The 26,395-nt window shown below is 36.6% G+C and overlaps 1 protein-coding gene across 3 annotated transcripts in view; it reads right to left on the bottom strand.

The window, feature by feature from the left end:
* The window catches only part of CHRM3 (cholinergic receptor muscarinic 3), a 196,859-nt gene that overhangs the window by 120,247 nt on the left and 50,217 nt on the right, over window positions 1-26,395 (bottom strand). For 2 of the 3 annotated variants that reach the window (XM_066178848.1, XM_066178846.1), the window contains one exon: window positions 2,620-2,720. The gene's annotated coding sequence lies outside the window, so the exon portion shown is untranslated. Of the gene's footprint in view, window positions 1-2,619; window positions 2,721-18,119; window positions 18,850-26,395 lie in introns of those variants that run through there. The other variant, XR_010720003.1, reaches the window with a different exon arrangement.

Below are 26,395 nucleotides of genomic sequence, written 5' to 3'. Positions count from 1 at the left end.
AATTGGGTTTTTTAAAATAATCTTTCTCCATATACTACTGTGCAGACCTTTTAAGAAAAAAAACATTACCTCTGGCCCTTCTTAGATCAGACATTATCCAGTTCACTCTAGAAAGTGACACCAATTGTGTTAGAAATTGCACTTGGTTTTAGAGATCCAAGATGTACCACAACCTTTGCAAGCATCTATGCTTTGCTAAAAGCTACTTAAGCACAAGTACTACCTGCATTACATGACAAATGCACATCATAGTGACCATTATCTCTGCGTTTGAGGTGAGATTTTAAGACTGGCAGCCCAGTCTAGCTAATGTACCTGTGGTAAGCAAGATAATGCTGTTCCTCAAGATGAATGTAACACATTCAGAACAACTGACAAATTCTGCTTAGTGCTCTGCACACTTGTGGGTAATAAAGAACATTATTTTATTATTTCTTTATACATATAACCCCTTATGAATTAGCATGACAGCATAGTGTAAATCTAAAGCAAACCATTAGATTTCTTTGCATAAATGGCTTTGTTGCTATTAATTTATTATCAAGAAAAAACCTAAACAACAGATATCAATCCCTGGCTTTTCTGAAAATGGATTATATGACTTGGTGCTTTAACCCTTCCTTTTTTTTTTGCTCACTGTGTCCACACGGTCACATCAGAGTCTAAGTGACAAAGAGGGCATGTCTATACAGGAAGGGAGATGTGGACTGTAACAAAATGCACAGAAGTTAACTAAATGAATTAAGATACTTTTCTTATTACTTTCCTTTCAGACTAAAACTGAGCACAGTTCCAGTTTCTTTCAGGTATCCTGAAATTGGGCATCCATTATAAAATTTTCTGCAATGGAAAAATTGTGCCACTGACACCCACAAAAAAGACACTTGCCCATTCTCCTCAGACTCAATATCCTCTCCAGCATAATAAATGTCTTTTGGGATTGCTTCCCTACCCATCAGTTACAACTGGGAAAGACTTTGCATACTCAAAACAGAAAATATGAATCTCTTTTCTATTCTGGAGAGAGCAAGCCATTTATGAAATATGATAACTTAATTTTAACTTCAACCACCAAACCAGAAAAATAACTTTTCAGTAATTTTTAATAGATATACTGCCATCCTAGGAAAATGAAAGAAAATAAATTAAGAATCCCAAACCACAACCTTTCACTTTTAGCAAAATACCTGAAAAACAACTAATTAAAGCTGGAATATGGTCAACACAACATGAAAGGCAGCTGTGTATGTAACAGCATGCAATATACCTTGTCATAATTCCAGGTTAAAAAAGCAGGGATAAACATTGTCACAGGATTCATCTGAGGCACCTGTTGTTAAAACTGAAGCCATAAAAAATTCAGTACGCTCTGAAAATGCTTTACTGGGATGACTTACTTAGACACCTTCTCCAGACAGAACTGAGTGACTGAAATCTCAAGACGCTCCAGAAACAATCACAACAAACTTTCAGTGTCACAGTTCCAAAAGACAATGTGAGAAACGTAGTTATGTGTTTGTTATGTGCAGAGACTGTGCCGGCATGTGTAAACACAGGCCGTCTAAACCACTGCTACACACCCAAATTTACAGCTAATTTCCATAAAATTAGAAATGCAAACCAAGGTAGAGCTTTTTCAGTGTAAGGAAAGTAAAAGAAACACCAATTACAATGTAGACATAAACTCTGCAGCTTACCAATTCATGTGAATTATTTTAAGTGCCACTTCAACTGAGACATAAAACAGCATAGCATACAAGGGAGAAAGCAGTCAAGAGACAATAAATGCTGGCAATTTAATTAGAACAATTTAGTCCTTTTTCTAGGTCTGCTAGCTCAAGGGAGGTGACTCGTTGAAACTAAATGCAGCTAGCATATCAAAACAAAAAGGAAAAATACACTTTTCAAGAAACTGAATATAAATCATTGGATTCACAGTTCTTCTATAGCAAAGCTGAATCATTCTGCAGGCAATCCTGGTGACAGAATATTTGCTAAATTTTATATCATGGCGGAAACTCAGAAAACTTGAAGATTTGTGCAGAAGCTCAACATGATCAACAGAAATAACTCAAAGGCATCTTTCCTCTGGTCATTAATACCATGATATTCCTCTACTAATACCATGATACTCTTCCATTCTTCTTAAGACATTAAAGGTTCATGCATGTAAACCTGTTCAGCCTAGCTCTTACCTGGCTAGCTCTTATTCTGCTAGCTGTGTGGCTGTAATAACAAGAAGCTCGAGGCTTACTAGCTGCTTCAGAACTCATTCAATTTCTCTTCTGGGTTTTGTTTAGAAATTTTCACCACTGCAGCTGCTACTAAAGTAAGTTCAGGTAGCCTTTAGGAATGGGGCCAGCACTTGCAAGTATTTAGAACAGAAGTGGCAAAGAGACAAACACACTGTGACATATGACAGTCTACTTTTGTGGCTCTGTTGACAATAACAGTAACCAAAAAGTTGCAGGGTCTTAATGATACTATAGTCCATAAATTCAGAAAGACCCCAGCTCCACAAAATAAGCACTGTTGCCGAAACTCAGATGTTTCCCAATATGTTGAATACTTTTATAGGTATAGTATGGATATAAATAGGGTTTTTTGAATTTTACCTACATGGTCCAGTGAGGATCATCAGAGCAGCTAGTTGGATCAGACACTGTAATTCTGTGAACTCCTCTTTTGGAAACAAAACTGGTACTGTGTCAGCATGTAGGCTGTGAACAAAGCAAAAGATGGAACAATTATTAAAATAGATTATAGAAACATGGGGAAAGAACAGACATAGAAGCCAAAAGGCCTCATTTGGAAGAAGACAAGACAAAAGCTTTTACTACTTTTTATTGCCAAATAACACTGATTTTTCTTTCTTTTTATTTTTTCTTTTCAATCTGAGAGACCTAGTTGGAAATAGAGGAATTCAAGCATGCATTTATCACACAGAGATCTGGAGCAGCGGTAATAACATGGTACTGACAAGCCTTTGGGCTGCTCACACCTGTCTCCAAAGGGCTATGCATGATCACAGTAATTTTAAGTGATTTTTTTTTTCAAACCTCATGACCAAACTGGAATGAAGATAACAGTTTCTCCAATATAGTACAAACAACATAGAATATGAGGTTGGACCTTTCCTGGCAAGAGCACAATCTTGACAAGATAACCCAGCAAACTGACTGAATCTTAAAAGTGATCAATGCTGGGGTATCCACCACTCTCCTGGGGAGATTATTATTCTAAGGCTGCAGCTTTGCCAGAAAGCAAACTTCTGTAGCTTGTGTCCGAAAATGGGCATCGCCAGCATAGAGGAAAGATGAGCCCATTCAGATCAAAAAGCAGATCACACCAAAGACAGAATTAAGAACTGGGGTCTCCTTTTCTTCCCCAAATAATGCAGACTTTCAAGCTAACCACCTTAGAAAGGTGGAAAATTCCTTGGTCTGAAATACGATTTTTCATGTAAAAAATTAACAGAGAAAGCAAAAATATTAATAATTAAAACCTAAACAAAATACCTTTCTCTGCAGAAGTTGCAAATTTCTGAATTCAGAAGTGTAGGTGAAAGATTAATGACTGACCACCATGTTCCATTACATGACGTATAATTAGGGCCAAGCAGAAACATGTGCCATTTTTGTCTCATTTATTGCATGCCATTGCAACCTAAGGCTTCCAGACCCCTTTGAATAACTTAAACACAGAAGAGTGAATCTAATCAAGATGTTTCACAGTTTTTGTTAGTGTCTCAGCCTTTACCAGAATGCCAAGGGATTTTACTCACAGGTGTTATAAAAAGGCGGCAACAGACCAGAGAGGGAATATATTTGCTATGCTGCATGTTCAGTTTCCCAGGAAAAAAAAACAAAACCACTACCAAAACCCAACAGAAACAACACGGGTGAGGTTACTAACAAAGCTAAGACTATATTCCAGTTAATTTTCAGAGGGGAAAAAAATACACATTTACTATCCATGTACATTGTTGCGCGGCAGCCCAGCAGTTTTAACACAGCTCTGATAGGCCTTTAACCATGAAGGCCTCCCCCTCCTCTGGTAAAACACTCTCCTGGAAAAAAGCTGTTCCCTCCAGTAACTCTGCAGTGTCCAGAAGAAGCACCTTTGGTGCTAGAGCTTGATCTTTTGGCTCCATACTTCTCAAGACAGCAGCTCTGATTTTAGTGCTTCATTCCAGCAATGCAGCCATGAATCTGCACACTAATAATTAACTCACATATTAAAACTACAATTGGCACAGCACATACCAATTTTTGTTTAGTTGAGGTCCCTAGAAGTCCTTAGTGGAATGCTTACATAGTGTCAACAACATGAAACAACAATGTGAATTACTCTTAAAAAACCCTCGAATGTTTAAAAATTAATTGATCCATATTTTTAATTCAGAAAGCACAAAAGTTGAAAAGGATTTCTCATTTACACTATCAATGCAGAAAAATAATTTTTAAAACTCTGCTACGTAATCAAAGTCAGTTTAAAGAAACTTGCAAAAGAGAGCCTTTTTTAGTTAGCTGAGCCTCCTTTTACTTGAGGAAATTAAGTTTCTGGCACTTAAAATTTGAATTTTAATAATTTCCCTCTTATCAAGTTATTATGCTTTTAGTTAGCAAAGCCCTAATTTATTACTAAATTAGCTTTTCAAGCTATTCTCAATTTAAAAAAAAATCTTCCCAATAATTTACTAGATTTTATTTTTATGCCATTACTACCAAGAATCCAGTTTTACTATCCTAATAATGCAGGTTGTGACTCAGACCTTTGGAACTGATTGCCTTAATTTACAATAAACTAAGTCTCCTCAAATAAGCTTGTATTGTTTGTGTATTCAGCTACAAAGCTACTCTTTATGAACAGTGACCAAGGCCAGTTTACAATCCAGCTTGTGCAGAACATCAAGCTCCAGCTGAACAACCCTGTCAACAAACTCCCCAAAGCCCCATTTCAGCCATCAGCATGAACTCTGGACCTATTTAAGCCATCATCTGCCACCTCTAACCTCATTTACTATGTATCTGTGCTAGAAAATTTAATTTGAGGGGTGCTTCTAGGCATTGGCACCCAAACTCTGCCGTGAAACTGTGAGAGTGGTCCTAGCAGGATTTTAGCTTGGGTGTGGTCTGGGAGGCAGCACAGCCAAGGAATTTGAGTTATGGTCTGCACACATGGGAGCACTATGAAAAGAAGAGGACTGAATTTTGTGGCACCACAAATACAGCTGTGATTTCAACACCAAAAAAAGAACAAAAAAGCTGTGGTCAGGACAGGCAGGTACTCCATGTGAAAATCACACTTGTACAATCTCTTCCTATATTCATGAGAATCCCTACTTAGAACAAAAAGAGACCCTGTGTACTGCCTTTAGCTTTTTACTTATCTTTGATAAAATCTCACTTGAGACTAGAATGTAAAAAAAGGCCTCTAAATAAAGAGAAGTACTTTTGTGAAAAGCAAGACTATGGATACAGTAATTTGTACCCTGCTTACTTGAGAAGACAAATTTGTATGCATTGACTCCACACTGAGAAAATTAGTTCCCATGTTTCACCAAGTAGGTTCCTCCCTATGAAAAATAAAATTCACAAACTGGTAAAACTTTATACATAATAAGGTAATAAAAACTTTATACATAATAATTTCACATGAGCATGTATGAAGAGAGATAAAGGTGATCTCATGGGTTGGGATTTTTTAAATGAATTATGCTCAATTTTTGCCTTGCTGTGAGGACAAAGCAGGTCTCAAAAAACTTAATTACATATTGTCTTGCTGAAGTAACCTATTAAAAAATCAACACTTTTACATATCACATTTTTCAACCTCAAAAATGCCTACAGAGGTACCTAAATAGATGAAAATAATTTTAATAGTTGAATGAATATGAACAATAATGAATATGATCCTGATGTTAAAAAAAAAAAAAAAAAGTTAGAAAAAAAGGCAGTTTCTGTTTCCAATGGACTTTTAAGAGCATAAAACATTTTTATTCTCAAGCTTCAGACATAAAAAAGTGTGGAAGTCAGAAGCATCTCTGCCTTGTACTTCTTTCAGCGGATCTCACTAGAAAGAGGTTAGGATTATTCTGGACCAAGACAATATCAAAGACAGATGGTAAAAGATTGCTACTGCAATATTTGTACACTTGAAAAGTGCCTCCCCACAGATATGACAGAAAAATATGCAATGTGTATGTCAGAACAGAATCTCTTTGCTGGGACAAATTCAATATCACACGAATTCATTCAACTCGCTCTACTTTTATTTTTTCAGGGTGGCTAAAAACAACCATTTTATGCTCCTTTCCTTCACTGTAACAGAGGTAAAAACTAAAGATTAACATCCTGATTTAGGACAATGCTCTTGGTGAAGACATGTCAATCCACAGTACTATCTTAGCCAACTCTCTTTCAGCTGGTGAAGAGCTAGAAGCCTTTATTTCAGTTTGAAGTTCTGAGGAGTACACTAAAACAAAATCAAAACATTTCAGATATGATTTTAGTTTGGTAGTCTTATAGCTCAAAAATTGTTCAATCTAGACATATCATGTGTTTCACTCTAGAATAGTGACTTCAGTATTTTATTGACAAAGCTGAGTGCCTATTATGGAAATACTCAGGACTGCTCAGCATAAAGGTGTTCAACTCACTTCAGTTCACATACAAAGCATCTCAGAAGCGCACTTACAGTGTCTGAGTAATCAGTAGAACAAGCATCTAGGAAATAGGAAAACAGAAAAAAAACCCACTAGAGGAATACTTCAATCTAATTGCTCTATTACTTATGTTTTCTACGTATCTGGCATAAAACCACAAAAGCTTTTTAAAATTTGCAAAGTGATTACACTCCTAGATTGTTGTTCCTTCAGGTGATTATTGATACCTGACTATTAGCGTCTCTGACAAAGATTATTTTACACTGAAATCTTTTAAACATCATGTGTAATTTTATATGACACTAAGAGATAATAATGGTTAAACAGACCAAAACAAGAAGCTCACTATTTAGTATACAGTTGTCAGCATTAATAATTTAGGAAGTGGTTCCACTAAACTTTAGATATCTTTGCAGTTACAGGCACCTACCCCTGAGCTGTACAGGCTGCACAGTCAACACAAGAAAAGAACACCAAAGAACTATTTAAGAGAGCTGATGTGTCTTAATTGTTGGCCCTAGGATGAGGTGAAGTAAGTGTTAGGAGGATCTCATGTCCACCATCCATTATGCAGCACACCTAAATCAGTTTTGATGAATCCTTTCCTGAGTGTTCATTTCTCATGATCACGTATTGGTATCCTTAATTGTTTTTACCAATCCCTTCCATCCACTGTTTAGTCTATAAGTATTCTGATCCATCCAGCCACTTAGAGAGAGATTAGGCTCCATTATATGCATAGAAAAAAATCCCATACCCCTTTCTTGTGGTAGACAGCTTTATCTGAAAAAGATGTCCCAAGCAAACATACTGCTCCATTTCTTTCACAGGTTCACTTGAACAGTTACTCAAAAGTTTGAAGATATTCATGACTCCCGTCATGACAGCCTTTTCTTCACACATCTCTGCAACTAATAACCCCCCCTCCAATGTGGTTTTTGTTGTAACTGATTACTCTAAACACACACACACACAAAAAGTCTCAAAAAACAGTAGACTTTTGAACATTTGAGGAAATATTTGGGTGTCACTCATGTACACAAGAGACGTCTGGTGTGTTAAATCTGAGAAAGTGGGAAAGCACAAGTAAAAATTTGAATTAGCATGAGGTAGCTGAATGTGCAGTGAGTAATATACTGCTTTTTCAGTTGGAAGCAGATGGACTTTCCTGAAAAGGGATTTAAGTCTTTTAATGGAAACGTGCAGCTTGTTCACTGGAATACCCAGGTAGGAAATATCTCATAATTTGGCCTTTCCTAACTACGCCTGACAGGCAGTACAGGAAAATCCAAGTGATCATAAATTTCTTTCTAAACTCCATTTTGTATCAAGGATATGCAAAACCCCAAAAAATGTCCTAATGAAACGTCTGAGGAGAAATTATGGGATTGATGATGTTTACAATCAAAAAGAAGAGTCAAGCATTTGGCAGGAGGTGCAATAATCTCCAATACCCACATACCAAAAATCCACTCTTTTACATCCACAGTGCAGTCAACAGCCTGGCATGGGGTTACCTGCCCTCCTCCAGACTCAACTGGAGCTCCTGTGGAGCAGGTGCCTTCCCCTACCTGAGGCAGGATCTTGGGACACTGTGATGGAGATGTCCATGCCATCTCCTGGGACTATTCCAGGCACCCAAAGGGTCCCTGGGAAGGTAAAGAAGGCAGCCCTGCATGCCCCAGGGACAGCAGCAAACATGGCAGCATTGACACAACCTCCAGGGTGAATGTCACTTGAAACAATAAAATCAGCTAAGAAGCCTTGGATTGACCTCTGCTCTGGGCAACCCCATCCATATTGCAGGGCCCTCGGTGAAAAGAGGCAGGGGATGCCTCATGCTAGGCATATCCTGGTGCTGTTCCAGCTGGCTCCAAGGTAACCACCTCAGGGTATGGATGAGCCCTGCAGTGGCACTGGCAGTGCCCTGTGCAATGTGTGGCCCATGGAGAGCCCAGGCTGGAGCGGGCTCATCCTGAAGGACAGCAGCCTGTGGATGCCTCAGGCTGGAACAGGGAGCAGCATGAGAAAGAAGTAGCAGAGAGGAGCTACCATCAAGTGACCACAACCCCTGTCCCTGTCCCCCTGTGCCACCAAGAGAAAGCTTCACTGTGGGAAAACAGTCCTGACCCTCAATGGGAGATTATTGTAAGCGTCTTTTGGGACTGTAACATTCCTTTGCTCAAGTCTGAAAACCAGTTAATTCACCTGCAGAATGGTTCTCTGTGGAGCTGAAGTTAAAGATCTGTTATTAATTTTGTATTGAATTAGTATACAGAACTTCAGTATTGGAAAAAGCAACTTAATCATTTCTTTCTCTATCAATATAATGAATTTTTCTTTGGTTTGTTTGTTTCTACAAAATATAAAGCTAAACAGCTTTTTACTGGTGGGGAGAAGGGATGAGGAAGGAAAAAATGAGAAAGGAACGACATGTGGAAAGATAAAAAACCCTGACACGAGGCTCTTGTGTCATTAAATTCACAACTTAATCAACAAATCAGATCCCTAAAATGGCGAAGTATACTGTATCATCTCAATGCTTTACTAAAACTGGATAGCCCAGGGAAAATAAGCCAGTGGCTTTGCTATCATGGTTTAACTCTTCAGCTCAGATAATTCAGGTTTTGCTTTGCTCAGGATTTATTTAATTCTGAGTATTAGAAAAAGCTTGGAAGTGATTACTACCAAGGGCAGTAGTAATCAACATCTGTTGTTGATATACATTTACTCAGATGAGTTAATATGAGCAAAACAGTGTAAACGACTCCAAAGTATATAAACTCAGTGGCACAGGAGATTAGGCTCTAATGGGATATATCTATGAAAGCAGCAGAATGACCTCTACCCTGGCCAGGACAGAGGATCAGTGCAGACCAGAAGTCTGTGTGCTGTATTTAGGCTTTAGCTCCCACGGGCACTATCATAAGAGCAGGCACTTCAGACTGATTCACCATAATCACTGCTGCCATGCAGCACTGCTTTGCTATCCTGTCATTTCACAGGTCATTATAGTAATGGAAGTGCTGTCACCTAGATAAAAATGTAAAAGTACACATTTCTCTTGAGAACTGATGGCAACCTTAGCCACATTTTCTAGCTGGAATTAACACGGGTTTTGCCTGTGCACGTTTCTTTCTGCATTTCAATTTAATTGCCCACTGTATTTCAATTTAATCAAAGAGAAGGTGTTGTTTCTATACATTCGCAGTAGAAGTGATGTTCACTAAAGCACAATGATCCGGTTTTTCCTGCATATACAGTTTTCACAGTGTTGCTTTGGAAAGCAAAGAAAATTATGGGCTTTTTCTGAAAGTGACTTAGCTTTTTAAATATTTCAGAAAAATTAGATGCCTTAGAAACTGGGGAGAGGACTCATATCTGTTTTCTTTCTGTTACAGGCTGAAGTATGGAAGCGGAAAACTATTTTCATCTTCAAGGAAAGCATAACCATACCAGACTAAACCCAAAGTGATGTGAATCAATGCTACCTACCAGGAATACTAAAATTTTCAGGTACCTAGCAAGATTCTGTAAAAACTGAACTAAACAATCTTTAAGCCAAAAGCCATATCTGAAGGTAAGATGAGAAGTAGTCTGGTTAGACTGGAAGGGACTGCTGTGTTTGGCGTTAGCATAGCCTTTCCCTGGCCTATGAAAAACAGCGTTTTTCCTACAAATAATGTTTTATTTAACATCTTTTCCACTTCTACAGGCACTTAAGCTATTTGCAATAGCCTTCATTTCTTATACTGTCTTTTTGAAGTATCTGCAACTGTGGCTTTTGACGTTTAAAGTTATTTATTCAGCAGCCACCAGAAACATACCAGTAAAATGTTTTATGAACCTTCTGATCTAGGAATTTACTGAATAATTGCAGTGTTGGGGAATGATCCTTAAAACCACAGGTACTTCCATTCCTACGGTACACAATCGTATTACCTTTATGTTTCTGCTGAAGTAATGCAATTCAAGACTTACTAACAATATTAAATTGCATAACTAATTTAGAGGTATTAAAGAACACCAGGATGTATTGAGACAATTAAGATCTTTAGCAGCATTACCTTATGATATTTTCTTCCTCTGGAAGGCAACATAATACCAGCCCACCATCTGCCCAAGCAAAGGTTCTCACTGGGATAAGATTTTAAATTACTTAATAAAGACTTTAACAGACAAAAATTCTGTGATTGTCTTCATGGAGTTCATAAGTCAAGTAAGGCCCTGATTTATTACAAGCTAACAATGTAATTACAGAAATTATGCATCTTTCTGACATTACAGAAAATGAGACAGAAAGCCCAGCTATTTTTCTAAATGCAGAAAAAGGAAAGTCAAAAAAGAGAGAGAAAACCCTCAAGGCTGAGCTCAGTCTTACATTAGTACAACAGAATACCAATGCAGAATAACCAACAATCTTGTTGTGCCTTGTGTTTTCCTTGCCAAAAATGTCTCAGTATGGGTAACTTTTGAATTAACTGCATTCAGGAGGACTAATACCACTCCAATGATACAAAAATGATAACTGCATCAATTCAAAAAACACTATGTTTTTTTCCATCAGAAATATCCCTATGGCTTAACTTCCCAGAGATGTAAGAAATGCCTTGAAGAGTGCTGTTGTTACCATGTAATTTAACTATTTATTTTATTTTGAAGTGAATAATTTGTTGCAGGAGCTTCTCCCCAGGATCATAGGAAAAAGCCCACTGGGTAATTTAGATTAAACACCCAATACCTAGACAGGAGACTTTAGGCAAGTTGGATTCTACCCAAAACTAAGCCAAGAGTCTGAAGAAAAATCTATCCCTTTCTTTCTTATAAAGCAGTGACAAACTCAAGGTCTGAAGATTTTTCAAGCCAGAAAATATCACCCTCTTCCCCACCATCTGAAAATGGTCTGGAATCCACTGATTGGTAAACTAAATTTCTAAGTCATCAAAGCAACTACTAAATTCAGTCATTATTTCCTGTATTTCTACCTGATTTGTTTGTTTGTTTGTTTTTGCTGTTGTTTAAGTAGCAGCATTCATGAACAGAAACCTAAGCATTAAGAATGTGCAATGAGGAAATGAGTCTGATGTATACAACTATGTAACAGGTAATGCCAGATAGAGGGAAAATCATTACACCACCAATCATTGTAAACATCTGTCAATGGAGAAATCAGTTGGCTTCAAGATTCATAGCTGAACTTCGGGTTTTGAAAAGAACTCTGCCAAGGATGGCATGTTGTTGGACTGAGCCCCGAAGCAGGGAGGAGAGCCAGGTGTTACTCTGTATGTCTCTTCCAAATATATCCCTTAACCACCCTTATCCACAGGAAAGAGAACATTTTTGCATTGTCCAGATTATTCTGAGAACATGAGGCTACAATATCACCCTTTAGGCACCACTCATGCCACCTTTCTTTCAAGTACAGGTTCTCTGACCTGCAGATATCTTCCTCTGTAAACCTTGGAAAAGTGTAAGTAGCTTCAACTGGCATTACGGCAGTATCTCATGCCCTCCTATATTTTTAAAACAGTACTGCCACCCAAGCAAATATATTTGTTACAGACAGGAACAGCAGCTCAGCAGCTGCTTTTACCCTGAAAATTATCTTTTTTAAAGAAAATTAATTTCCTGTATATCCTTTTTTTTTACAGTCCAGGAATAAGGTCATAATCTTGTTCTACACTAAGTCAATGAAAGAATCCCAGTATCAACACCCACGAAGAAAAAACAATGGAAAAAAGAAGCAAGCATTCCTAATTGCTAAATATCAGTACTGTTCTGGAAGACTGTTTGGCAAAGCACTGCTGAAAACTGTTTCTGGTGTCATCTATTCCTTTAAATAGTACATTTTTTTAATGAGGAGCTAATTTAATGGCAATATCAGCTCAAATCACAGGTTGGTTCTTCAATAGCTAGTAATTTTCAAGGACAGCCTTTAGACCTTGCAGCGAACAAACAAATTCCATTTATAAAACTTTTTTTCCCTACTATATAACTTCAAATAAGTCAACTTTTCAAGGTTCTGCTATTTGTATGTAAATAGCTCTTTCTTAGCCCAGCAAAGAAAAGGAACAACTAGCAAAATTTTAATAAGATTGCAAATTCAAAAAGCAGTATGAAAGTATAAAAAGTGTGTTGATGCCTCAAACACACATATATGCATTAGATGTAAAAATGCCATTTATTTAAAGGCTTACCACTCTGGAAGAGAAGAAAGAAGTGTAAGCAAAACCGTGATGGGTAATAAGAAGGGTCCAGCAATGCAAATTCCCAGGTGACACTTATAAAATTTCAACCAGGTAGAATCATCTTATTTCAGGCAGACAGAGACTAGCTGTTGGTTGTTTACTTGCAAATATAACTGAGGTGAATTTCAAAGCAAAGTTAGTTGAGACAGAGTTTTGCGCTCATGCAGAGAACAGAATTTTATAGTGGACATGACTTTGACAATTACTTTTATTTAAAAGAAGCCTATGCTTTTTACAATGGTCTAGCATTCAAATGACTTGGTAAACTCATGATACTCTCTCCAGCAAACTGATGTGCAACCAATCTGTGCCTATTTACTTTAGACACAACCTTTTCCCTAGGATTTTATACTTCAAAGAAGAAGCATGCACCTTGTTTATGTCCACTCAGCACATATCTTCCTCAGCTTGTTTCTGGTTGTTTTAACAGTGCAACAGTACTTACCAAATGGTAGAGCAGACTTGCTGGGTTTTACTGTAGTTTTCTTCCCACAAGTCTGAGATTATTAAAAACCCCACAACCTATGTTAGATTATAGAAAAAAAAGCTCACCATCAACATCCTCTGCTGCTCTGAAGGGGTTGTTTGTTCCCCATACCCTCAACTCATAGTACTCCCAGTTACTAAACTGCTGCAACCTAAATACTCTGCTAAAGCCAAAGCTCACCTAAAAGGGAAGAGGTACAAGGAAAGGAGTCGCTCCTTTCCACTTCCAAAAGCACTGTGCTCAAGAGGAAGAATTAGAGGTCACTCTTTCTTAAAAGATTATTTTGATGAAATTCATGCTTATTCACTCCTAGACACAAAAGCTTTTAGTGAAAGAAAAAAATCCAAACAATTCACCCAAAACCCAACCAAATACTGTAGGAGCAGAAAGCTTAGCTGATTTGTATTATAGTGTTGAAAGGTATGTTTAGGTTTTGCTACAATATTTCTGCCGCGCTGAGCACGCTGCAAGCCTTAATGCCAACCAGTTTGTATGGGACAGCAGTTCCAGGGGGCCCCTCACAGACAGTCGAGTCTCAAGCCAGGATTATCTCCAGAGCAAACAGAGAACCACACATGAGCTCCAAAACAAAGCCTTACAGAGAAATTTCCAGCAACGCTTTTCTTTATTTCCCTTCCTTTGCCTTTCTTCAACATTGAACGATTTTCCCCTAGCTTACAGTGCAAGATCTGCACACTCTTCAATCCACTTTTAGAAAGTATTTTGTTGAATTCTCCTAAAAGAATTGGGAAGATGGCAAGATTGTTACATGTTCTGCAGTGGCATATTCCAGAACACTGCCCTGAAAGTCCTATCTGAAAGTATGTCGAACTGTAACTCATTCACTAGAAGGAAATTAAATTTTTCTTTTGTCAGGGAACCACTAAAGTTTCGTATGTCAAGATTAATTGTATCTGCTAACTTTAATTTTTCAGACACAGGATGAGAAGATCGACTACTTGGGAATTCTGTATCTGTAAAGATATAATTCAAAAACCAAAAAACACCTTAAAGCAAATATTTAATGTCAAGACTAAAATATAGATACAAATAAAGTAATAAATCAAAACAAAAAAAAAAAAAAGGGAAAGAAATTCAATCTCTATATAATATCTAAACTGATCCTGAAGAGTGTTTTATCTATTTGACTAGAGAAATATCCAGCTGAAATATTTTAAGAGTTTTATGATGGGAGACCTTTTTTGTTATTAAACAGAAGCTCTTCTACTTGTTCAGAAGTGACAAAAATTTACCTCAGATTTACATGCTAACATTATAGTAAGAAAAGGAAAAAGAGCAATTAGAAAATAGTCTCACTTCTCCTAATGCATTCTGGGATTTAATTTTTTTCACTTGCATCAATAAAAAACAAGTTCCTCTTTACAAGAAGGCATTCTAACATCATTGTACTGTTACTGTTTGGATGATTAAAGTTGTTTCTATTGCTAAAGAAATTTAAAGAATACAGCCATATGTAGTCTTTTCAATTAAGGTTATTTCTTCAAGTAGAGCTCAAGCAGATATAAAAATATTCCAATTTTATATGCTTATTGAAAGTGAAATTATTTTTTTAGCTTTCCAGTTTTTAGCTGTAATCAGTTTTGATTTATGCAGGAAAATGTTTCATTTTGAAAAAAAAAATAAAAATAATGTTAGAAAATAGTTGTTCAACAGAGATGTGGTTTGGAGTTTACCCCTATATTATTTTCAAATTTTTGTTTTAAATGTGATAGCTAAACTTCTGCAAGTGTTCTCTTTATTTTTTTTTTCCTGTGGAATACTTATTAAGACAACAATCTTGATTATCTAATACAATGATCAGTGACACGAAACAGAAAGCAATTATTTACAAGTAACTGTCAAGTCCACTTGTGGTTAGGCAACAATTTAATTTTATTGACAAAAAGTGATGTATTCTATTTTTAGGTTTCCTGTTACCAAAGTTAACACAACAGCCCATAAGATTGGCACAGTGGAGGCCAGTGCTAATAAAAAAGGCTGTGAGTTCAATGGACCATTTACTTAAAAAAAGGACTTGATGATCCTTGTGGGTCCCCTTGAACACAAAGTATTCTGGGACCTGTGATTTAATACTAGGCTGGCATATGTTTTGCAATCCTGAATAGTAAGCACGGCATTTACTTGAAGTTGAATCTACATACCAAGGGGGAAAAAAAAAGTAGTTGAGTTGTACTTACAGATAAACATTCTCATTCAGGGTGCCTGAAATCCCACTAGGCTATATATCACCCCTAGTCATGTACTTATAATACAGAACTACAGCCCAAGAATGTATACCAAAAAAAGAAGAAAAATTAACATATAGACAAAACTCACATATAAAGCAAATATTCATTTTCAACTTATACTTTAAGTGTCTAAGCCTTCTCTTCCTTTGCCTCTACTTCGAGCCTTGCTGTTCCAATAATCTGTGAAATTATTTGCTACAACTCGTGTGCTTGAGATTTCCACACGCTGATGTGAAACACAGCGGCCATCACAACAGTGACCCAACTGTCCATGTGCCTTGTGGATGTGCAGCACATTCAATTTACACAGAACATTTGCAGCTCCCAGCTGTATCACAATCTGCATCTTTGGGCTCTCTGGCGATATAAACCATGCAGATCATTTCATTTCCAAAGTGGAGAGAACTTATTTAAAAGGCCAAGAAGTCACTTTATTATGAGAATAGCTCAGAAGCTCTTCCAGCATGTCAAGCCCAGCTGCCTAAGGAGCCCATCAAGAGTCAGATGTCAGAAAATATCTTTCAAGAACTTGCCATTTGCATACTGTGATTGCCATTCAAGAAGGGGAAAGAGGTGGATGAATCATCTGATGGGACAGAATGGCTGGCAATCCCTGCAGAGTTGTACCCTAATCAAAAGATTTACAAGATTGAAGTAAGAGATTAAAATTAATGGATAACTAATGATGGACAGCATATCTGCACCTAAACCTAAACATACATTAGCAAGTAAAATACATGTTTGTTTTGTTGTTTGGTCTCTTTTTTTATCATGCCAATTAGTTACATATTTTTGTAATAATGTAAACCTAACTTGCTTACTACCACAGCTAAATTTTGGGACACTATGAATATTTGGAATGGTAAAAGTGATGGAAGTGATTTATTTTTTCTATGCATTAGTTTTTTGTTCATACAAAATTACAAAGATTTTTTTTCTTTCACTTGAGCTTGGGGATCTACACAGCGGAAAAAATCAGTATTGGGTTTAGAAGCAGTAAATAAAACAAGTAATGAAATGGACAGATTTACAAATTTTGAAAGTTCTAGACAAATGTTTGTTCAATATCAGAAATGACACCTACAAATGTGCAGATATATTTAAAAAGAGACTTCTTAAACTATACTGTCTTCAGCTTTTGCACACTTTATAAGATTTCTTTCTAGGGAATTGCAAGTGAATTCTACAGTTCATAGATCCAAAATAAGCAGTTTGTGTAAACTTACTTTAAATTCATTAAGAGTAGAAGAATGTTGCCTTGGGGAATTTGTCTTGTTACAAGTTCCTAGAGATATACACGGAGCTCGGACGAAGAGGCAGTGCATAACCCATGCTCTGTCCTTGAGCCAGCATTTCCATCAATATTTTACTGCTCATTTCTAAAACAATCAGATAACTTTCCCTTTGAATTGTGACTTCAAAGCACTCAAAGTTTTGGATCTAAAATTTTTCTGATTACATATTTAATCTAATAAAGAGTCATGTACAGAACAATTTAAAAAATATTTTCCTACAAAGGATGACAATTTCTTTGGAATCTTTCTTGTTCCAAGCAACCCTGGGATCATCATTAAATACTGGCAGCTTAAAGATTATCTCTGTGTATTTACCAAGTCTTACTCCAGTTCTGACAAGATAAGATGAAGGAATAGTGTTACTAGCCAGGGTCAAGAGTTATGGCAGTCTAAAATTCAGAGCTCTTTGCATGATGACAGGATCCTTTTAAAATAGTATTTTGAGTGCGGGTTGGTTTTTTTTTTTGTTTTGTTTTGGGTTTTGTTTTGTTTTGTTTTTGGGGGGAGGGTGTTTTTTGTGTTTGTTTTTGTTTTTTTTTTTTTTTTTTTGTTCTTTTATGATTGCTTTTTTTTTTTTTTTGGTCAGTTGTTTGGGGTTTTGTTTTGTTTGGTTGGTTTTTTTCCCCCTAAAGTAGGATTAGAAGTCATAAAACATAAGTAAATGGAAAGAACAGCATTTTCTAAAGAGACAGCTGAAGTAGTCTAGTACCTGAATAAAGTAAAGGAATATTATAATATGCATGGCAGGGGAAAAATAATAGTAATAATAATAATAAAAAAGCTCTCTAATTTTTTTACAAGAGTCAATGCAAAACATAGGTTATTTCTACATGTATTTTAATTGATGTAATTTGATTTCAGAGCCAACATTTTCCTTGTGCAATTCTCTGCTTCTTCTTCCCTCTGGTTATGTTTTTCAGCACACTTGATCAACTGTGTTTCTCCCATGAGGATGCTCAAAGCAAACCCATGACCAAATCAGTTGCTGCCTAGCCCATCATTGTAGGGTAAGGTAGCAACAATACTCCTTTTTCCCCTCACAAAATTAAGTAGGATATAATATTAAAAAAACACTTTCAAGAGAAAAGTCAGCAGCTTTTGGTCTGAATCAGACTATACAAATTTCATGCTACTTTTTGAAAGAATAAACTAGATTATAATTTATAAAAATACCTGCAATAATGAAGTCCATGTGTTCTTCACCCTGCTTTCAGTCTTTGACATACTTTCCCTTCCACCTCTGTAAAAAAAAAGGTCAATCTCTTACTTTTTCTTAATCTGCAGCATTATATTTTTGTGGGTGTTGCCCCTTAAGCCTCTAAACGTATATATTTTTTTTTAATTTCATGTCCTTCCCCTGTCTTTCCCTGTTGCGTATATGTTCTCTGTTCCTCCCCCTTCTTCCCACTAGCTCCCAGTACTCTAAGCCACTTCTCTCCTTTAGCAATTTCTTGGTAGTCCTTTTAATGATCTTTTTTTCCAGCAACAAGGAACACCTGAACTGCTGCATCAGTGCCACAGCTGTTTGGAAGCTAAAGTTGTTTAAAAGGTGTGTTAGAAACTCTTCTGTCATAGACTATTTTATTATTTATACTTTTAACTTTTGTATTTGAATGGGACTTTTCACAGGTATTTTGAAAAAAGGCAAAGACAGAAACAGAGGCACGAAAACACCATAACAGTGCTGGAGACAGTTTGCAAGCAGCAATCTCGAAACAAGGAAAAACCAAACATATTGCTTTTATCTCCAGAAAGTTTTCACTGTCAGGTGCCCTCAGAAGGCCCAGACGTGGCTGGTAACTCAGTCACGTCATGAAGATCCACCACCATTGTTCCTAACGGAACAAGAGCAGAGCTAAGCCTTCCTTTGCCTTCATGTAGGGAGTAGAAAGGACACTTAGGATTTAGACATATTTCAAGACGTTGCCCTAACTGCCATGGAGAGAGAAATGAGCTAACACATTACCTCTGTTCTAATTTACCTTTTCAGTTCATATGCCAGTTATCTACTTCTGCATATGTCCCTTACAAAGTATGACAGAGTCAGTGTTTATATCAACATAGGAAAGAGAAAAGCAAGCCCAAGAATTAATCAATTTATTCAGGTGCATTTACAGATTAATCATGTTTTATTGCTTTCACAGACCTGTTAAAAAATGAAGAAAGAAGATTTTTTTAAAAAATTAACCTTTTTTGGAAAGTTAGCAATAATGGCAAGAGGATATAGTCTGAGTTATAAGAAATACATCTGCTTCCTCAGATAATAATATGATAAATCTTGACAAGATATATAAATTTGCATGAGTCCTCATATATTCACAGAAAAACTGAGATGTAGGAATTATTATACCTTGCCAAAGAAAAGGCTCTTGAATAAAAGCAAAACACCGAAGTGGATCAGAAAGAACTACGAAGTGTCATTAAAATGGCTGAGGAGACTTCTTCTAAAGAAAGTTATAAAAATCAGATGAGTCAGTCTGGCAAAAGAACTTGCTGATGAATCATAAAACAGTAGAAAGCTGTGAAAAAGCCAATAGCCTAGCTGACATTTTTTGAGAGCTTTATACATTTGTCTTCCTGTTTCAGTCCATTTCATCCATTGCATGCAATTATATCCCTCAAAATAAATAAAAGCAACTCTTCCCAACCACATCTAGTATTAGCAGCAAGGCAAATCCTGTGCAAAAATTCTTGCTGTTCACATTTATCTCCAGTACTAATTTCAAGAAAACATTGATCCAAACACTGATATTTCTACCTATTTTTAAACTAATACACTTCAAGAATACAAGAAGTATTTGTGAGAAACTTTGTTTTAACATAAGCAAGTCCATTTCTGATATCAATGGACTGAATGTTTTGCATCTAAAGCAGATTAAAGCACCTACAAAAAGATAATAGTAACTAGTAAAAAGTTACTATTATAAACTGAAAATTGATATCCTGTTTTTGATAACTTGATAGTGTCAGTTGATACTATTGCTGTGATTGATTTTATATAAATAAATTGATTTTTAATTCCTTGCATCACATTTTCAATCCATTTCAAATATTGCAGAAAAAAAATATTCCCCCTGTGCCTGAATGCCTCATATAAAATCTGTTTTTGTTCCACAGCACTGTGCATATCAAAGAGCATGTTAGAAAAATACTATCTTCATTTTCTAGAGATTTTGTCGACCTGAAATGCCTGCTCTGTTACAGACTCAGAGTGCACCATTTGTTCTCTTATTCCAGTTCTCCAGGATGGAGAACTCAAGTACAGGTAGCAGCTTCTCCATTTTTCACAGAATATCAGTATCAGTGGAACTTTGCAGGAAAAATGCATGACTGCAACTCGCTTTGTGAAGTGGGATCAACAGGCAAATATATACAACAGGTCACAGCAAACTTTTGAAATACACTGGCAAGCACTGACAGAACTTGCCTTCACAGTCAGCCTGTACTCTTAAAACTGTTTAAGCATAAACTGTTTTTCTCTCTTACATTTCATGCAGCACTCTCAGAGCTCCCTGGTTGATGTTGACTTTTGCTAAGCATCTGACTCCACAAACTGTGAGATGATCATTTCTGGGCTAGAAATGCTTTAGGCTAGTATTTTTAACCTCCTGCTTTCACTTCAATGTGTTTCTCTATTCCCCTTCACGCTGGCAGCACTGTGTGATGTATGCAATGATAAAGGTGGTAGAAACTCCTTGTAACATGGGTTGAAAAATTTGAATAGGGACAAACAAAAGAGTTTTGCCTCTTCTTGGTGAGTATTTGAATTTATGAGTAATCCTGTAGGGTACTAATAACTATGCAAATACAGCCTGAGACACTGAACTTAGAAAGATCTCTATGTAATAATGGATTTTTTTTTTTCACAATCTAAAAGAAGGTGCTAATTGGTGGTACATAAGGTATTAACATTTTTTTTGAGTGCTGCAAAGCTTCAAAGGGTTTAATCGACTTTTACTTTTGCTGGTACTGTTCCACATCTGAAAACAGTTTTCTGTCACTGTTGGTTAACAGCAGCTTTAGTATTAAGTGGTTGCAGCAGAATTACTGACAATTACAGTTTTGTATCCAGAGAAATAGGTTCACAGCATTTAACCAGTTTTTAACTTCACACACTCAATTCTAGACCTAATTGAAAAATGCTTCTGAATGATGCTTTAAAAACCGTAACTTACATCACTTTTGTCATATGGAGGTTATAGCCAGCAAGTAATTTCTCTGGATGCCTACAGAAAAATTTGAACTGTGTTTTATGATATAAAACATTAGACCATCTCTTGGTAATTTTCTTTCCTCCTTTTTCTACCTCTCACAAGAAAAGAAGGTGAATCACTTTTCCAGTCTGTTTCAGGACATAGCTGCCCAAACAGCTTTGCAGTAACATGGGGACAGGTGACAGGCACAAAATACCAGACTGCAGTACAGTATGGTGAAACCCAAGACTAATACTGCTTTGAAGGTGTTGGTGCTGCTGAGACCACAGAGTATCCTTGCCTTTACATGGTGTTACTGGAGACTAATTAATTATTTAGGATTCTTAAAGTTCACCTCTGCAGGAACTAAGACTGCACAATTAGGAAATAAAGCAGAATCTGCTCACTCTGAAGATTAGCCCCTTTTTTATTGCAGAAGCAACTTTACTATTGGTACAGTTATTAACTATTGTTAATAATTCATATTGACAATGCAGAATCATCATATTCTCATAAGATGGATCTAGGAAATAGATAACAGTTGCCTAATTATTGTTTGTGATGAAATACAGAAGAGAATCCATTTAAGAGTTGTAGGTTGAACTAGAAGCAACATCAGTTGGAAGAGAACTCTATGTTCATAAGCTATAGATATATTTCACCAGGGTTATTAAACACCTGACCTTATGTGGGCTTCACCAGGAAAGCTTCCACAAGAACTATAATGTGCAATTTTATAAACGGGAAAATAATTTATGAATGATGATTTTTAGACCACTCTAATGTAAACCAACTTTTCCTTTCAAACAAGAAGGAAAAAGTCAATTTTCTTCTTTACATCACCAAAAAACACCAAGTCTACGACTATGCCACATGGCAAACTTTTTGAACCAAATTGTGAAGCACTGCATTTAATAGAGTGCCATTTTGAAATTTAGAAAGATAGTATGTGAAGTCCACCCTGAACATTTATTCTGAAAATTTACATGGAATATTTCTCAAGTAACTAGTGAACCTATTTTTTCATGTCTTCAGCTGAACACTCAAACAACTTTTAGTGGTTGCTTAATGTCAGACTTGGGCCTAGTGATTTGTAGCAGCTGATTCAAACACTGAATGTCATAAGCATGCACAAAGAAAAGAAATAGCCATTTTGAGAAGAGTTTTGAAAGCTTTTCTTTGAGTTTCATTCACATGCGTGACAAGTAGGCTCAGTAGTGTAAAGGGGAAAAAAGCTTACCTACTCTGTTTGAAACTTATCTAACAGAATTACCTTATTTGAAAATCACCAATAATTAGGTTTGATTGTTGTGTTAAAAGATAAATTGTTGTGTCTTATTATTGCCAGAAGATTGGATTGCATGTGGAAAAGCATTGCAAAGATGCTAGGAATCACGTTAAAAAGTACATTAAAATATTTACATCACTTTAAATTCCATTGCTATTGCCTTTGCCCCTCATCATTTTAAAAAGATGGGAAGGTAACAAAGTTACTACAGTAATAATACCATACTATAAACTTTTTTGCCCACTCACCAGCAGAAATTTCCCAAGACATGCCTTAATGGCTGGCTGGGAAACTTCTAGTCACAGAATCGCAGAATCATTTAGGTTGGAAAAGACCCCTAAGATCATTGAGTCCAACCTTTGACCCCCCACCATCTTTGTCAACCACACCATGGCACTGAGTGCCAAATCCAGTCATTCCTAGGACACCTCCAGGATAGTGCCTCTAACTCCATGTGCAGTCTGTTTCAATGCTTAACAACCCCTTCCGTGATGAAATTCCTTCTGCTGTCCAGCCTGAACTTCCGCTGGCATGGCCTGAGGCTGTGTCATCTCAGCCTGTCACTGGTTGCCTGGGAGAAGAGACCAACCCTCACCTGGCTCCACCCTCTCTACAGGTAGTTCTTGAGAGTGGTAATGTCACCCTGAGACTCTTTTTCTCCAGGCTTCCTCAATATATGGACTCAAGTCCCTATTTGAAGCAAGCATAACTGTTACATAAGCCAAAATAAATCAGAGCAAGTCAGAAACTTGGTTTAAGATCTGAGTTGGTTCTTGGCTGCTTCCGAGTACAGATGGAAAAGTGGATGTGCATGGAAAGAACTTCTGTACCTCTGCTCAGTGTTCCAACAAATCTTCCAAATGCCTCTGAAATAGGCTTTTAGAAACATCAGCCATCTGGCTTGGGCAATATTTTTGCACGCAACGCAGTTGTTATAGTAAATTGAATTTATCAAATTGTATTAGATACAAGTTCTTACTAATGTAGTATTACCTTCAGAATAGCAAATTTATTAGCATACATTACCTAAGAAAGAGAATGCATTTTAACTATCTATTTATAATAACTTGTTTCAGTTACGGGAATATTGCAGTTCAGTAAATTCCTCTTGTTTTACTGAAGTCTTTTTATATGAAAATCTAATTGAGTACTTCACTGATTATTGTTGCACTCAATGATCATCCTAACCCCTTCTTGTTCAAGCTGTGAATATTTATTACAGACATAAGTCACACATAATTGTATACTTTATAACAATGTGTCAGTAACAAGAGTGTCAGATCATAGAAACATTTTGTACTTAGAAATCTATTTTCATTTCCAATTTCCAATGTATTTTTTTAAAAAGAGGTATACATGAAAATCTAACATGCTTACAATTAACTTTACCGCCTTCTTTAAGGTTTTGCAAAATGAAACATATTAATTTGCAAACTCAGTAAATTAGCACAGATCATTAAAACAATATGCAAAATTCCTGAAATCCAAAAGCCATTATTAACAACTATTTTGCACTTGAACTAAAATAAAATTTGGGCATTCAGAGTTGCTGGCAACTTCTGTGTTGTCAAAAACACACAAGCTGAAAGGGGATTGAAAACAAAACAAAAAAGGCACTGAGAATCGCTTAGGTATTAGACAGAGAACAACATTTAGTCACATGGTAATATTGTGGCAAAATCCTTTGAGCCTTTTGCTGGAGCAAGACACACATTTCTGACAAACAAAATAAAATCTACTCTATTAAACATTTGTGTGTCAGCCATGCTTAGTAGAAAAATCTTTGACTGCAGCTACATCAGTGAACTTTAAGTTGTGTGATGCACCATTTCAATTAGATAAAGTTTTGGAGAATAGCTAAGCCTTTTTTTTTATTGTCTTTGCAATCTTGACTGGTTGTTTGCACGCTGTACCAACAGTGGATAATTAGGTTCTCTGTATGGAATAAAGCAAACTCAAACCTATCTGAATAGTCCAGTTTCAGTTTGCTAGCAGCAGGGTATGGAGGCAGAGGGCTCTGAGCAAGAGGTGACAAAAAAAATTTCCATAAAACTAGACAGACAATGGAATTCTCATATTTAATAGAAGGTGAAGGTTTAGTCTGAAAACACCTCATTGTTTAGACATTTCTCTATGGGTAAAGAATTTACCAACTCTATTCTTCACATTTATCTCTGACTTTCAATGTAGTGATGGTTGTATCTCAAGCTCTCACTGCTGCTCCTGTATTTCTTCATGTGTAATTGAACTTCAAGGGTACATATCTCTGACAACGTGCAAATTCCTATTTGTGATGAGACTACTAAAAAATATGAAGAATTTCTCAACAGTAACCTCAGCAAAGTCAGCAAAAGAGAATCATGCAATAATTGTTTCTCTTCAAAATGGTCCCAAGGACCAATTTTACATTTTGTTAGAGCTGGGAAAATCTTGAAGCTGTAAAAACAAGTAAGACTCAAAGGCATCATTCTCCACCTTAATGTTGTTTTGCCATCTTTCCCCAAACTCCTAAAGAAGGCACCTGATTAATTACCCCTGGGCCGTCACAAGTCCCTCTGCGTCCCTCCAGTGCTCTGGCTTGCTTGCACAACAGGAAAACCAGACAAGATCAGAGAGCTGAGTTTTGGGAATGGCTGCAAAAGTCAATGATATATTTGAAAACACTTGAGATACACAGACAATAGCATGTGAGATTACCCCTTTGATAGAATATATACTGTGTTCTCAGCACATCTCTGGACTGAAGTATTTCTTTGAAATGACAGCTCTTTCTATCTTTTTGAACTTTAGATGAACCAAAGTAGGTAATCATATCTTTTCTTGAAAGTACACACACAGGATGTAAGATACCATAAAAGTTGCAGTATAAATCAGTTGTCATCATCTTTCATCTTTAATATTGACATTGTTTCTCCAAAACAGAATAAACTGCATGAGAATGACAGGTGATTTTCCCTTGTGGGAAAACCCCTTATGACTTGCACATACTTTGTCCCTTCCTCTCTTTTTTTTTTTTTTCCAGTTTCACTCTAGTTTTATTACTCTTGACTAGAAAGTGCACTCTAAAAAAACTTAGGCAACCTGTGTTTCATGTTCAGTCCAACTTTTAGCAAAGCACGGTAGGAGCCCCTGCAGTGAGACAGCGGGGCAAAGAGGGTGCTGGGTAAGACACAGCAAATGAGGAGCCCCAAGATGCCAGACCAGACCCCGTTTCTGCTGCTGCCACACCAGAGCAAATGAATCACATGGTGACTCTGTACAGTTTATTTTTTGATCTCTTTACATCAGTAACACCTCATTGTCACACCCACTACTGGCTTCACCAAATGAACATGAAATTCCCTGCAGTATATGTTGTATATTTAACACCTAACAGCCAGATCTGACATATACTCTTACATATTAAAAAATCTTCACTCTGAAGGCAAAAAAAAAAATGGAATATAAATTTGTATCAACTTCAGGGAAGTCAGTAAATTTACATCATCTCAAGAGTTCAAAGGGAAGAGTCTGGAGTCCTGCCTGGGATCTTTTTGAGACTGAAATTTGCTCTGGCTAATGTCAGACCAATGTAAATTCTGCAGAAGCCCACTGAATAAATATATATATCAACCTAACACAAGCTGGACCCTATTTCAGGATATTCTCACACTGCCTATAGAAAAATAAAAATAATAACAGGTTTGAAACATAAATTAAGGGGTTTTGGAAATATCATCATTTATCATGTCATATCTAAATGTCACCTTTAGTTCATATAAATGTCACCTAATTAGTTCATATAAATGCTTTTTCTGAAATTACATCAGCCTTCAAATTTCAGAAAGGTCAGAACTGATAAGCAGAAGCACATATATTCTCTCTTGCCCCTGCTTAGAGTCATTCTGCAAAATACCTAACAGAGAATTTTGCCTTTGGTAACTAATGTAAATAAGACTACCCCGAGATAATGTTTAACACAGATGTAG

Source organism: Chamaea fasciata, unplaced genomic scaffold (assembly GCF_029207755.1).
Source record: "Chamaea fasciata isolate MVZ Bird 193981 ecotype frontalis unplaced genomic scaffold, bChaFas1.0.hap1 SCAF_3, whole genome shotgun sequence".
NCBI lineage: Eukaryota > Metazoa > Chordata > Aves > Passeriformes > Sylviidae > Chamaea > Chamaea fasciata.
This window is presented reverse-complemented; position numbering and strand designations above follow the sequence as displayed.